Raw genomic sequence first — 15,170 nt, forward strand, 5'->3', positions numbered from 1 at the left:
ATATTAGTTTATTTTTATAGTTAAAACCGTTAATGTTTCGTATATACCAGAAGGTTTTGAAAAATAAGACATCGATTAATGCAAAGTGTAATTATTCTGATACAAAAGAAGGTGAGTGAGGAAATGTCATGTACATAATTGAAGGACGTGAATACGAATCTTTGTCTGTGATAAAAACAAGCACGAACTCAGGCAAAATTCAGAGAAGAAGAAAACAAGTTGACAATTCAGTTCGCTCCCTCTTACAAAAAACGTTAGATCATTGGTCCAATGAACGTCCAATCAATCGTTCAACAGGAGGCCAACACGGGACCTTCGTTTGCCGATTTTTAAACAGACCGTTGAACTGAATGTCTTTTTTTCGTTTAACAAACCCGGCAGACAGTGGTCCATCGTTGAGCCATTTTTAATATGAGGAGTTGGAGCCCCGTTGAACTAGTTTTACTGGAGAATTTCTGAAGTTTTTTCTACTTATTTGTTTGAACTAACATTACAAACCTGTACAATTCTTCTACTTCACGTAGAATAACTACAAATTTTCTTCCTATATGAAGGTAACATATAGTTTTGACACTATTTTTACAAGAGAAAAAACAACGAACCGACCCAGCAAGCTGAACGAATATTTCGTCGATCAACGACCAACAAAATTGAACCGCAACGTCTGCAGGGATCTGTGTATAAACGAGTTTATAATAATCGATGCATAGCAAGCCATGACTACTACGGTGGGTACAGCTGCGCTTGAATATTCCAAGGATTCAACTACTACCACCATTTCGATACGGGCGTCTACACAGGTAAGAAGTGTTTCGGCATATCTCTTGGGGACTCCTTTTCGGTGAATATTAAGACATTCACAGGATCATCAGCAGAATTTCAAGTGTCATTCTTTCATCGATGTATTGAAAATCTGTGACGCTTGGTTATAAAGAGTGACTAAAATATGACAAATCGAAGTGATTACATCCCATAACTTCTTTGGAAAGCAAAACTAATACAAATTCGAGCACCAACAGGTAAAAGTCATTGTTAAACCTTTTTCTGTCATTTTAGATTCCCAAAGCTTCGGTTGAATACTGACACTGCATACCATGGGATTTCCACTGAAAACCGTAAATGGCTGAAAGGGCAAATGAAAGAAAGAACACGATTTTGAAACCACTGTTCCGCTTATGCCATTGACTGGACATCGATTTCCTTCTCATAGTTTGCAAGCGAAGTTGAGAGTGACATTAATTTCTCGTCATTATCATCTATTTTGAGTTAATTAAAATGACTTATATCAGCCCTGGAGTTCATAATAAATCTCACATGGGATCCAGAATTGAAGTTTTTCACCCACTCGGATTTGCTTTGAAATTCATTCCGAACTGGAATAGAGACATGAAAAATTTAGTGTGTATAGTGCTTGAAATCGAGTTGTCATGTTTTCGAGCTGTTTGCTGTCATTTACGATACGTCAAACATAACGAAGAAATGGTGGGGAAAATGCGGAAAAGAATCACTTGCTGAAAGCTCTCGGCACATAGTGTAGTATGTGTAAAACTGTGTCTGTTTTACGCTATTACGATGACGGTGACCGACACGAGAGCAAATTCGCAGAGTGGTTGTGCACAGTGAACTGCAGGACTACGACGGCTACGCTACGAATTTCACGATTTGAGTTGATTCAGTGGTGCATGGTGGAAAATAGTTGGCTGCCTATTTCTGCACAGTTATCATTGTTGTCAATTGTGTTGTGGATTAGTGGGTGTTTTTTTTTTGTTCTAAACGCTGGTGCTTGTTTACCGAACGGAGAAACCAGACAAAGCCACTTTTCCCTCACTGAGGTTGATGGGAATCATCAGCCAGTGACGGAGACACATACGGCACACACAAAAATACACCGATGTGAAAAGAGAAGTACGAGAACGTGAAGAAGCACAAAAAAGGTTCGAGAAAAGCAAATGAATGAAAATAGTTTCAGCTAAATAAGGAAGAATTTCGTCAATCACTAGATATCGTGTTTAGAAAATTCTAGCTAAATTATCGCTTTGATTTACCGGTTTGGAATACCTGAAATAGCGACGTAGTTTGTACGAGTTCGTAAAGTGTTGCATAGAAAAAGAATATAAGAAAAAATCTACTCCAGGTTTTGTTATTTAAAATATCCATATAGGAGGTGGATTATTTTTGTTGAGTGGTATTTTCAATGTAAAACATTGGAGCAACACCGTAGTACAAGTAGTGGCTAGCACTGTCAGGAATACAATTTTAAACTGGACTAGGAGGAGCCAGAATACTGAGATTTTCGATTCGGGCAAATTATGGTGAGTAACAAGAAAAAAGTTCATCATTAGGACTAAAAATATTCAGTAAATTTGTTTGCTCTGCAGGGGAATTCAATAATACTCGCTCAATAGGAAGCATGAAATAGCATTTCCATGGCTACCTGTTTGCACATTTCCTATTCCATTGGTTGGTATGAAAAAAAATAAAACCAAAAAAATCAGGTCTACAGATTTCCTGGTATTGTTTTTCAGTAGCAATTTTTGTTTCGCTCTAATACTACATTAATTACAAATTTTGTTGCAATTTTTTATTATTCTATGTTTTGTTCACGAATGCAATACAACATCCAAGTAATGTAGGTTTCTTTGATAGTATTAGTAGAAGTACAAATGCACACAGCAGACTGTGACTGACAATTTCAGAGAATGATTTAAGTAAGGGTAGCACTTAAGTTTTATAAGGCAGCGCTATTCAACAGCGAAAGGCAGCTGAAAAGTAATAGATAAAAATACTGATTTGATGACTCAACGCTCCATCCGTTTGTTTGTGCACAGTGCACAGTGCAGTCCGGGAACCGCATGCTGGTGCTAATTCACAGGGCGTTGAAGCTTTTTTTTATCCACATGATAAAATTAACCGGTATGACCGAATGAAATAAGCCTGAACTAATTATTGTAAGCGAAATGTTGTTTTGTTTGTGTTGGAGCTCTGGTTCTATTGTTGTTGAGTTGGTGGTTTAATGCATAGGGCAATGGTTTCACAAACCGACAAGTTGTTGTCGTATGTTCGAGTCATGGTAATGAAAGATTTTTTGTGTCAGTTTGATCGTAGCACAAGTCATGAAATGGTTCTGTATGACAATAATCGGTGGCAAAATCTATTGAAACAAAATGAATCGACGAACAAACCGCCACCAAAACGAAAAAATATTGAGAGATTTTTCTTTCTTTCTTCACGGTTAGATTCTTTCCTTTGAAAATGAAAAAAATAATATTTTTTTCCTTGTATCCTCAATGGCGTGTGTTTGTTACGCATGTGTTTGAGGAGGGTATAAACTTTCGGTCAGTACACAAGAATTCCGTGTCACATACGACCATCAGGTGGTTACACGTCGACATTGTCAAGAAGCCGCTCAATTTTCATTTGAAGAAAGGCGAGTGGGTAATGTCAGAAACATTACCGGATTGACGTGACTACGAGTAATTTCCTCTAATTGAATGCTGATGAAACGAACAATAAAATATCGTCCTGAAGTTGTCAAAATGTACCAAACCAATACAAAAAAAAATGCACGAACGTAAACCAACTGAATATTGGTTTCATTTGCACTCGTTTGGTGCGAAGTGTGCATTTCAAACACTTCAATAAACTTATTATTTCCACTTCCGATTTGCATATTTCAAAAGTTTAATAATTCTTATAGCTCTTTTACAAACTTTCATAGCCCTTTTCGGTGTATTTTGTTTCAATGCAAATAACAAAAAGCTGATGCTGATGCTTAAAATATTTCACGCATTTTCAATGAAAGAATCCAATCCAACATCCTCTTATTCGTTTTTTTACTGTTTTGTTCGTAAATGACTGCATCCAAAACAAACGAAGAGAGAGCATTTTCGTCTGTCATTGGAAAAGAAGAGAGTATATTTTCCAACGTCACTCGTTACTCTATGACAAGACGAAACCAAACTAACGTCTGCAGGGAGAATCAGTAAAATTTTAATTCTCATTCTTTCATCGACATATTTCAAATCGCTGAGTGTCTAAAATATGATAAATCAATGAAATTACTCTCCAGAAAATTTCCAATTTGGAAACCAAAACTACTGTACAAATCATTGTAAATCGTATTCTGTCATTATCGATTCTCAAAGCTTCGGTTGAATATCGACACTGCACAGTAAACGATTTTCACTGAAAACCGAAAATAACTGACAGGGCAAATGAAAGAAAGAACACACTTTTTAAACTACTGTATCGCTTTTGTCGTTGACTGGGCATGAATCTCGTTTGCAAGTGGAGCTGAGAGTGACATTTATCTTTCGTCATTTCCGTCTATTTTGAGACAACGAAAACGACTTTTTTTTAAATCTGTCTGGAACTGAGTTCTAAACCTGAAACTATATTCAGGAACTGAATTCTGAACACTGGCACTGGAACAGAGTTCTGGACCTGAGCTAACCGAAACAAGGTGCTTAAAATGCACTTGCTTTACTTCCTGCTCACTATGCGGTGTCCAATACGAACAAATCTTTTTGATAGCCAAATATTCATGCAGCATTGAATGTATAGAAATGGAATAAAGGCACAGGTAGGCGCGAGTTTTACGGTAAGTCTGAGTTCTGAGTACACATACCGTTCAGAATACTCAACTAAACGATGCAGATATCATATTTGGTGTATTGAAATAAGTGTTACTATATTTCGAAAATTATCGTCTCTCGGATAGCCGATCCTCTGGGTAGCCGGCTATCGAGAATGCTTTCAAGTTTGATTATTTAAGGCCATCGTCTAAGTACCATGCGCGCGGGTGGTTTTAGGAAATTTTCGATGGAAATTTCGAAAAATTTGACAAAACCAAAAACATACAGACCTTTGAAATACTTTTATCTATCTACAGGGTGAAAATGACTGGAAAATTCGGAGGATTTTACGAGTCTTATCAAAAATAGCGCTGAAAAAATGAGCTTTTTTTGTAATTTTTCACAATTATTTGAAAAAATAATTCGATGGAATGAATTTTTTGTTTTCAAAAAAAACCTCATGCTGGCAACAAGGATCACATTCGAAAACATTTTTGGAAAACCTTTTCACGCTTTTCATGGAAAATCAACGAATTTCATACAACCGATTTCGTGGAAATTTTTGAAATTCGTGGATTTTCTATGAAAAGCGTGAAAAGGTTTTCCAAAAATGTGTCCGAATGTAATCTGTGTATCCATAATAAAGTTTATTTAAAAAAAAAAGTTTATGTCATCGCTTTATTTTTCCAGATAATTGTGAAAGATCACAAAAACACTCATTTTTCAGAGCTATTTTTGATAAGACTCGGAAAATCCTCCGAATTTTCCAGCCATTTTCACCCTGTAGATAGATAAATGTATTTCAAAGGTCTGTATGTTTTTGGTTTTGGCAAATTTTTCGAAATTTCCATCGAAAATTTCCTAAAACCACCCGCGCGCATGGTACTTGGACGATGGCCTTAATGTATGCACCTTTCGTTGGAAACTGAGCGAACGAAATGATTTTTCGATCGTCAAACAGAGATAGGGATTTGTGAACGGTGTTTCACCACAGTGACGACCACTAGATTATTTAGTCTATCACAAAGCGATCAACTGGAATGCGAAATACCAATATTTTCAGATGTTGCAGCTAATCACTATTAGCCTTAAAAAAAGAGTGATTTTTACGACTATTTTTGTTCGGAATAATAAATCCAAGATAGAATGGCCAGTAATATTTCAGGTACCATTTGAAGATCGCCGGGGATTTTCATTTCCCCAGTTTAAAAATTAGCACAGCTTCAAACGGATTTTTTTTCACAGATCCTACACAGTGCCAGTTAATATTCTCCACCGAAACTATTGGGCCATATTTTTTGCTGTAAAATCATTGCTGTTTTGCCAATTGCAATTTAGTTTCATGTACATTTAGTGAAGTGAACATATCGAGATTCTTGCCAAGTAAGAAGCATTTGCGGGAAGTGTTTGATTTAAAAAAAAAACATCTATCACCTATATCTTTGTACTAAATATGCCGTTTTAATTCTTTGTTTAATGCTTTTATGATCAACTATATTATATTATATAGTTATATAGTTTGACAAGGTCTCGGATTCTTCGAATGAGCTCAGTTAAAAACTTTTTAACTTTCAAATACTATATGTTAAAAAACTAACATTTTGTTAGCAATCTACCAATACATTTCGATTATTTCCAATCAGACACTTATAATAAATAAGCTGTCATTTCCATTTTTGTAGATTGTTCTCATGAAATAATTGCCCTTGATATCCTACAAATTTGAACTGTACCTGACGTAAGTCACTTCAAAATAAAAATATTCGTCGTCGTAAATCGGTATGTTAATAAATAATATATATAATCTATTCGTATTGATGTCGGTTACACATAAGCGTTCAGGTTGCGACCATCGTGTGTAGCTTTTCAAATAATTAGATCGTATTACCTACCAAAATCAAATTTGCCTAAATTATCGGTTCTCTCGTTGTCTGGAATGGAGCAATGAGCTGGAACTCATAATATAGTGATTTTATAATTATTATTCAATGTGTCGTTCAGGTATTGTCTTATTTTACCCAAGAAAAACGGTGATAAAATTTCAATAGATCTTCCGGATGAGCACCCCACCAAGATTCTGTTATTGTTCGAAGAAAATTTTCTCTTTATTGGCATTTTGTTATCAGATACCTAATGTGTCCTTCCCACTTGCATTTGGAATCAAACCACACCCCGAGGTATGCGAAGGTCAAAACCTGTTGGATCATTCTTCCCATCGTATGAAGTTGAAGCTGCGCGGGATCATGCTTTCTTGAAAAGACGACCAGCTCTGTTTTCTCTGCAGAGAATTCGATACCCAGATGAACAGCCCAAACGGACAAGTTATCTAAGGTATCTTGCAATGGTTTTTGCAGATCAATAGCTTTGGGTCCAGTAACTGAAACCACGCCATCATCTGCCAATCGTCTTAGTGTACATGGGATTACAAGACAGCTGTCAATTCATTCACGTAAAAATTATAGAGGAGCGGACTGAGGCATGAGCCTTGCGGAAGACCCATATAGCTAATTTTGAATGTTATCAAATCGCCATGTGAAAAATGCATGCACTTCTCTAACAAAAGGTTGTGCAAATAATTATTTATAACTACATGTTGGTGATGCTTGCCTGAAAGACATCAATGGGAACTGAATTAAATTCTCCTTTAATGTCTAAAAATACAGATGCCATTTGTTGTTTTTGAACGAAAGTAATTCAGCTGTCAGACGAAAGCAGTACAAGGCAATCATTCGTTCCTTTATTTCTACGGAAGCCAAACTGAGCATCTGACAAGCCGTTCATCTCAACCCCAGTGTCGAGATACAGGACAATATTTCGATGGGTTCATATGAGTTATGATTAGAAGCTGGTTTCCCCTGCTTTCGAATGGCAACAACTTTCACTTTTTTTCAGTCAGGTGGAACAACATTTTGCTCAAAAAACTTGTTGAACAATTCCAACAAGCGTCTTTTTGCTAGGTCCGGCAGATTCTTCATCAAGTTTAATTTAATTCTGTTCCACACAGGAGCGTTATTGTTACAAAACAAGAGTGCTATAGAAAATTCCATCATTGAAAAGGGGCTATCAATGAAACCATTATTAGGCAGATTCCGGAATAATATTTTGTGTAGGAACAGAATCTGGGCAAACTTTCCTAGTAAAGTCAAATATCCATTGGTTCGAGTTTTCCTCACTCTCATCGCCCACGGTTCCTAATTCGTATGGCCGTGTTCCAAAGAGTGCTCATTGAGGTTTCGGTTGACAAACTTTCGACGAAATGTTTCCAATAGCTACTTTCATTGCCCATAGTATGATCTTGTATTTGGTCTCTAAAATCTATTTTTTTTCAAAATTCTGAGCAGTTCCCCCTCCCCGTTTTATAAACGTCTCGCAAGCATTTTGTTTCGCATGTTTAGCATCGGAGCACTCTTTGTGCCACCAGGCCTTCTGTTAGTCGTAGGACCAAGAAATCGTTGGGTTTGGACCTTTCCTCCGGCCTCCAGAATCGAACAAACGAGGAAGTGATATTCTTCAAGCGGAGGGAGATTTTCTGTTAAATTTAGGAGACTTGAGATATTACTTTGGTATTTAAACCAGTCAATATTTTTTGTCAAATCATAAGGAAAATTAACTGAATTAGAAACGCAATTGCTACTGCCAATTGAGATAAGATGATTGGTAAACCGTGTAAATCAGGAAATATTCTCGAGGTGCAATCTAGTCAAATTGATGTCGAGCAAAGGGATAAATCTAATGCATTTGGACGTGTAGGAGGTTTTAGAGGAGGTCGTGTCATGCTGTCCATATGTAATACTGTTATGTTCAAGTTGTCCCAAATATTATATATTAAAGAGGATCTATTATCATTGTGGAGGGAGCCCCAAGTGTTCCCGTGCGAAATTGCAAATCACGGCGATAAGCGGATCTTTTATTTTTTCTTGATATATGTGTGAATTTGTTAAGTATGCTTTCAGAATAGTGTGAAAACATTATTTATTTACGGTAATCAGATACAAACGAGAAGCAAAATACTTTCTTCATATTATTCATCATTAAGATCAGAAAAACAATATAATGCTTCTTTGTCTCACTCCGTTGACGGAATATTCTGCACTGATAAAAATCGACACGTTGGAACGAAGTGTTTTTCACTTAATTTCGCCGCATTCGTCTCGACACGTGAAATGCAAGTGTAAGTCTCTTAAAATCTTACTCAAATGAAATTATGTTGAATTCTATTGGTAATACACTTCAATTCCACCCACCAAACAGCAGATAAATACCAAATGTATGACTTTTAGTATTCATTTCGCTTGACATTTACAGTCGAATTGTCATATAAGTGCATATGAACTGATGGAAAAGCCTAATTCTAATATAGCGCATATTAATTTGAAATTGAAATGTCATCATTTAAATATAAGATTCTTAAAAATGTGCTAAACATGGTTTATTCAAGTTTATTTATTCACATATGTTATATAATGTCTAATTTTATTTTTCACCAATTTTCACAACCTTGAAAGAATTGAACGATTTTGATTCCATTAGATGAAAACACAAACATTTTATGAGTCATGAAAATAAAAAAACAATTCTGGTGAACTTTTGAAAGGTGCATCAACTATTGACGGTTCAATCACTCCCACAAAGATTCTTGTAGCCATTTTCCGCAATTGTCAGAAAATCTAAGGACTATTGACAAAACATATGTACATCAATACAGCGACACTTCAAACTGACATGTTATGGCATTGATCTATGTCATAAAGTTACACACTTTAATCTTATGTTCGAAACATTCGATATAAACATGTCTGCACTTAAGATTAAAATGTGATGATATTTTATTGAATCATACAACGACGCATTTTATTTTTATGCGTTAATTTAAATTTTAAAGCACAAATGAAGCGTACTTGGAATGTTAGTCAGTCTAGAACTTAACATAAAATGTATTTAGAGAAACACATTTAAAAAAAGTATCGATTTTTAGCAGTGTGGATACATTTCTATCTTCCGGTGATGTTCGAAAAACATTGATGATGGTAGAAATTTTTCGGGAATGTCTCATTTTTTTGTAACTGAATTCGTTCTACTGCCTACCAAACTAAAAAAAATGAATAAAAAATCCTATGTTAACCGATTTAGCGTTTTCTTGCAGTTGACTTGAGTTTAAAATACTTACTTGCTCTTTCAGTCGTAGACCACGCAGGTCTCTGCTGTATACATGAGGCGTCTCCATTCAACTCGGTTCATGGCTGTTCGCCGAAAGCCTCGGTAGCTGCGATGGGTCCGCAGGTCGTCCTCAATTTGATCGATCCATCTTGCCCGCTGCGAGCCTCTTCTTATACCGGTCGGATCATTATCGAGAATCATTTTAACAGGGTTGTTCTCCGACATTCTAACAACATGCCCGGCCCACCCTAACCGCCCAACCTAGGCCGTTTGGACGAGGGTTGGTCCTCCCAGCAACTGGTGCAGCTCATGGTTCATTCGCCTTCTCCACGTACCGTCTTCCATCCGCACTCCGCCGAAGATGGTTCGCAACACCTTCCATTCAAGAACACCTAGTGCGCGTTGATCCTCCGCAAGCATTGTCCAGGACTCATGCCCGTAGAGGATAACCGGTCTAATCAGCGTTTTGTAGATAGTTAACTTCGTACGACGGCGAATTTTGCTTGATCGAAGCGTCCTGCGTAGTCCAAAGTAAGCACGATTTTCTGACAATATGCGCTTCTGAATTTCTCTGCTGGTGTCATTATCGGCAGTCACCAGTGAGCCCAAGTACATGAACTCGTCGACCATTTCGATTTAATCACCACCAATCAGAACTCGTAAGGGGTGGCTGACGTTATCTTCTCTCGACCCCCTGCCTTTCATGTACTTTGTCTTTGACACATTGATGTCTAGTCCGATCCGCTTGGGCTCAGCTTTTAGTCCGATGTACGTATCTTCCATCTTCTCTAAGTTGCGTGCTATAATATCAATATCATCAGCGAAACCAAGTAGCTGGACGGACTTTCTGAAAATCGTGCCACTCGTGTCTATCCTCGCTCTTCTTATCACACCCTCCAAAGCAATGTTGAATAGCAGACACGAAAGGCCATCACCTTGCCGTAGCCCTCTGCCAGTTTCGAAGGGACTCGAGTTTATCCCCGATACTCGAACAACGCACATCACTCGATCCATCGTAGCCTTGACCAATCGTATCAGCTTGTCCGGGAGTCCGTAGTCGTGCATGATTCTCCATAGCTGTTCTCGATCGATTGTGTCGTAGGCTGATTTGAAATCGATGAATAAGTGATGTGTGGGCACATTGTATTCGCGGCACTTTTGCAACACCTGGCGCATGGCGTACACGTCCCACGAATTCGTTTGCAATCGGTGAAAGTCGACGGCATAAGATTTGGGAGAGTACCTTGTAGGCGGCGTTCAGCAGAGTTATCGCGCGGTAATTGCAGCAATCCAGCTTATCGCCCTGTTTGTAGATGGGACACACGATTCCTTCCATCCATTCCTCCGGTAAAATCTCGTCCTCCCAGATCTTGGTAACGACCCAGTGCAGTGATTTCACTAGTGCATTACCACCGTGTTTTAGTTGCTCGCTTGGTAGTTGGTCAACGCCAGTGGCCTTATTATTTTTCAACCGGCTCACAACCTCCTCCACTTCTTGTAGGTCTGGGACCGGCAGTCTATCGTCCTCCGCACACGTTCCCAAGTTCGTTACCGCGCCGCTACTTTCGTATTCCGCTACATCGCCATTGAGGTGCTCGTCGAAATACTGCCGCCACCTCTCGATCACCTCACTGTCATTCATGAGAAAATCCCCGTTGGTGTCCTTGCACATATCGGCCTGTGGCACATGGCCTCTGCGCGTACGGTTCACCTTCTCGTAGAACTTCCTTGTGTCATTAGCACGGAACAGCTGTTCCATCACTTCGCGATCTCGGTCTTCCTGTTGGCACTTTTTTCTACGGGATACCGAGCTTAGTCTGTTCCGCGCCTGTCTGTATCGCTCCTCGTTTGCTCTCGTCCGGTGTTGCAGCTTGCTCGCCCAAGCTGCATTCTTCTCGGCCACTAACTGTTCACATTCGTCGTCGAACCAGTCGTTTTTTACATTCGGAGCCGCCGTACCTAGCGTTGCTGATGCAGTGCTACCTATGGCAGAACGGATGTCTTTCCAGCCATCTTCAAGAGTAGCTGCACCAAGCTGCTCTTCCGTTGGTAGTGCCACAGCCAACTACTGCGCGTAATCTTGGGCTACTCCAGCATCCCGGAGCCGCGCGATGTTAAACCGCGACGTTCGGTTTCGACGTTGGGTAGCCCCCGTCGAAAGTTTTGAGCGCATGCACACCGAAACCAAGTAGTGGTCCGAATCTATATTCGCACTGCGGTAGGTGCGAACATTGTTGATGTCCGAGAAAAAACGTGGTCGATTTGGTTTTCGGTCTGTCGGTCAGGTGATCTCCAGGTAGTTTTGTGGATATCCTTGCGGGGAAAGAAGGTGCTTCTGACTACCATTCCTCGGGAGGCCGCATAGTTGACACACCGTTGGCCGTTGTTATTCGATGCGGCATGCAGGCTGTTCGGCCCGATTACCGGTCGGTACATTGCCTTCCTTCCTACCTGGGCATTCATGTCACCGATGACAATTTTTACGTCTCTGCGTGGGCAGCCGTCATAGGCTTGTTCCAGCTGCACGTAGAACGCTTCTTTCTCGTCATCGGGTCTCCCTTCATGTGGGCAGTGCACGTTGATAATGCTGTAATTGAAAAAACGGCCTTTAATTCTCAACTTACACATCCTAGCGTTGATCGGCTGCCACCCAATCACTCGCTGACGCATCTTACCCAGCACTATAAAGCCAGTTCCCAGCTCGTTCGTTGTGCCACAGCTTTGGTAGAAGGTAGCCGCTCGATGTCCACTTTTCCACACCTTCTGTCCCATCCAACAAAGCTCCTGCAGCGCTACGACGTCGAAGCTGCGAGGATTTAGTTCGTCGTGTATTATCCTGTCGCAGCCTGCGAAACTTAGCGACTTGCAGTTCCATGTTCCAAGTTTCCAATCGTAGTCCTTATTTCGTCGCGTGGGTCTATGCCGATTGTTCCGGGTTGTATTCTCTCCTGTATTATTCGTAATAAATGTTTTATGAGCGGCTTATTAGGCCTATGCCGACCCCCTGTCTCGCCGGAGGATCATCGCGCTTGCTCTGTTTAACGTCCCAACTAGCACTAGGACGATCCCGTTGGTGGGGTTGCCACCTTGGATTTAGCTGGACGGGATGCAGCATTTCATACTCAGCCGCTGGATACTAAAGAGACCCCCTTCCCTGTCAGCATACGACCAAGATCCCACCGGGGTTGGTTACCCGATCTTTCCTATGGTTGCTCGTGCCACAGCCGGCACCGCGGGGAGGTAGGGTTAGGAGTTACTGGACAAGAGGCTAAGAGCCACACTGGGGCCTGAATTACGCATTGTCCATACGTTTACCAATCAGTTTAAAATGTAACTACTTTAAATAAAGATATTATCGAGTAAACATTGGGTAAAAAAGTAAGACAACAGAGACTCAACCAAATCTTACATCATTTGTCTGCTGTCACTTAAGTAAAATTTGAACCATACTGGCCGTGCGCAGTCAGATCATATACCAAATTCTTACCTACTTAGTTATGTTTCATCAAATCCGCAGTAGTTCAGTTGGCAAAACGATTCTCCCGGATCAGAAAAGGTTGTGAATTAATAACTGTCTCTGAGAGTTTGTATTGTCAGTTCTCGTATTTCGTCCACGTGTGTACCGCTTGTAACAGCCGGAAAACGACGCACAATGAGTTGTGATTAGAATAAATACATTCTACTCATTTTAACAAACTAATGATTTTCTTACCTTTCAGGAAGTGCTGTGATTTACACAAAGCTTACGGATTTAATGATTGCTGATAAGAGTAATAATGACATTTTACAGTGTATCATTAAAGAATTTCCGAATGCTGAAGGCACTTCAATACTCAAGCAGATCATTTTGATGAAGTCAATTGATTGATCAAATAGCTGGAATAAGATAAACGTCGACGAATTTCAAAGTTACACTGAGAAAATAGCGTCGTATGTATCGTTGTATGGCTGGTATCCACTATCACCAACTGCTCATAAATTGTTGGTACACGGAGCCACGATAATTACACACTTCGAAAAAATCTTATGATTTTATATTTTATAGAGAATGTATCGAAAATAAGCTATCCACATACATTTGTGTTGTGCGCATGTATTTGTGATGGTTTTTTATACTCAGATCACAGCATGCTTTCGTTTGTTTACATGTTTGTGCGGTTGAAATTCTGCGTTTTCAAAATGTGCGGTTGAAATTCTGCGTTTTCAAAAATATCTCTAATCATGAAGAACAAATCAGTGTCAATACGTGATTTGGCCAAAAAAGCAAGAACGAATGTCGGAATGATTAAGCGTTTCAAGAGGCGAAATCACCTGAAGACATACAAGAAACAGAAAATCTCGAAACAAAGTGTAGAACAGAATAAGCGAGCAGCAACAAGGGTCCGGAAATTGTATTCGCGTCTTTTGCAGTGTCCGGATGTATGCGCTTTGATGGACGATGAGACTTATGTAAAGGAGGACTCAAAAACCCTTCCAGGTCCACTATACTTTACTGTCGTCGTTGGGGAGGATGTGTGCGATGCGAACAGGTCGATTCAAGTGGAGAAATTCGGTCGAAAGGTACTGGTATGGCAAGCAATATGTTCCTGTGATTTGAAGCTAACCATTTTTTACACTAGCGGAAATATAAATGCAGAGATCTAGTCTCTCCAGAAGCGATTTCTCCCTTTATATAAGAAGCGTAGTACACCTCCACTGTTTTGGCCGGATTTAGCGTCGGCTCACTATGCCAAAACCACTCTCTATTTACTTTGCGGAAGAGAGTATAATTTTCGTTGAGAAATATTAAAATCCGCCAAACTGCCATCAGCTTCGACCCATCGAACATTACTGGGCAATCGTGAAGAGGGTCTTCAAGAAGACTGGTAAGGCAGCTGGGAACATGCAGGAGCTCAAAAAAATTTGGGCTCATGCGTCAAAAAATACGATGCAACACTTGTCCGGAACTTGATGAAGAGCGTTCGATCAAAAGTGCCAAAATTCGTGAAGGAATAACTTAAATTTCATCCGGTTTTCATTATACGCAAGTTTAACCTTGTACAATAAAGGATCAATTTACGTTTTTAGTTTGAATAAAATATCGTTTTTTATCAAAATTTGAAAGAAAATTTTGTGGATAGCTTATATTCGATACACTCCTTAAGATGCACATAAATGGATATGATATTCATTAAAGTAGAAATATACCGATGCCGAGTGCGGTGACTTGAACCGAGAATCATTGGATCACAAAATACGTCCGTTAATCGACTGAGCCACAGAAACAGTCATCTGACTGGAAATTTTATTCGGAACCAATAAAATTAAGTCTCATCAAACTTTAATTCAGCACAAATGAAATATTCCGTCATTTAATAAATTAAGTCCCAATGATATGCATCATATGTGGGATTAGATCACCTGTGAAATTCAAAATTTTTGGTGTGTAGGCACACGAAT

General features: G+C 39.4%; 1 protein-coding gene across 1 annotated transcript in view; it reads left to right on the plus strand.

Annotated features, from left to right (window-relative positions):
- The first annotated feature begins 1,536 nt into the window (after positions 1 to 1,536).
- The window catches only part of LOC131427363 (E3 ubiquitin-protein ligase MIB2), a 95,841-nt gene continuing 82,207 nt past the window's right edge, over positions 1,537 to 15,170 (plus strand). The window contains exon 1 of the mRNA XM_058590485.1: positions 1,537 to 2,312. The gene's annotated coding sequence lies outside the window, so the exon portion shown is untranslated. The remainder of the gene's footprint in view (positions 2,313 to 15,170) is intronic.

This window comes from Malaya genurostris, chromosome 2 (genome assembly GCF_030247185.1).
Source record: "Malaya genurostris strain Urasoe2022 chromosome 2, Malgen_1.1, whole genome shotgun sequence".
In the NCBI taxonomy this organism is placed as follows: domain Eukaryota; kingdom Metazoa; phylum Arthropoda; class Insecta; order Diptera; family Culicidae; genus Malaya; species Malaya genurostris.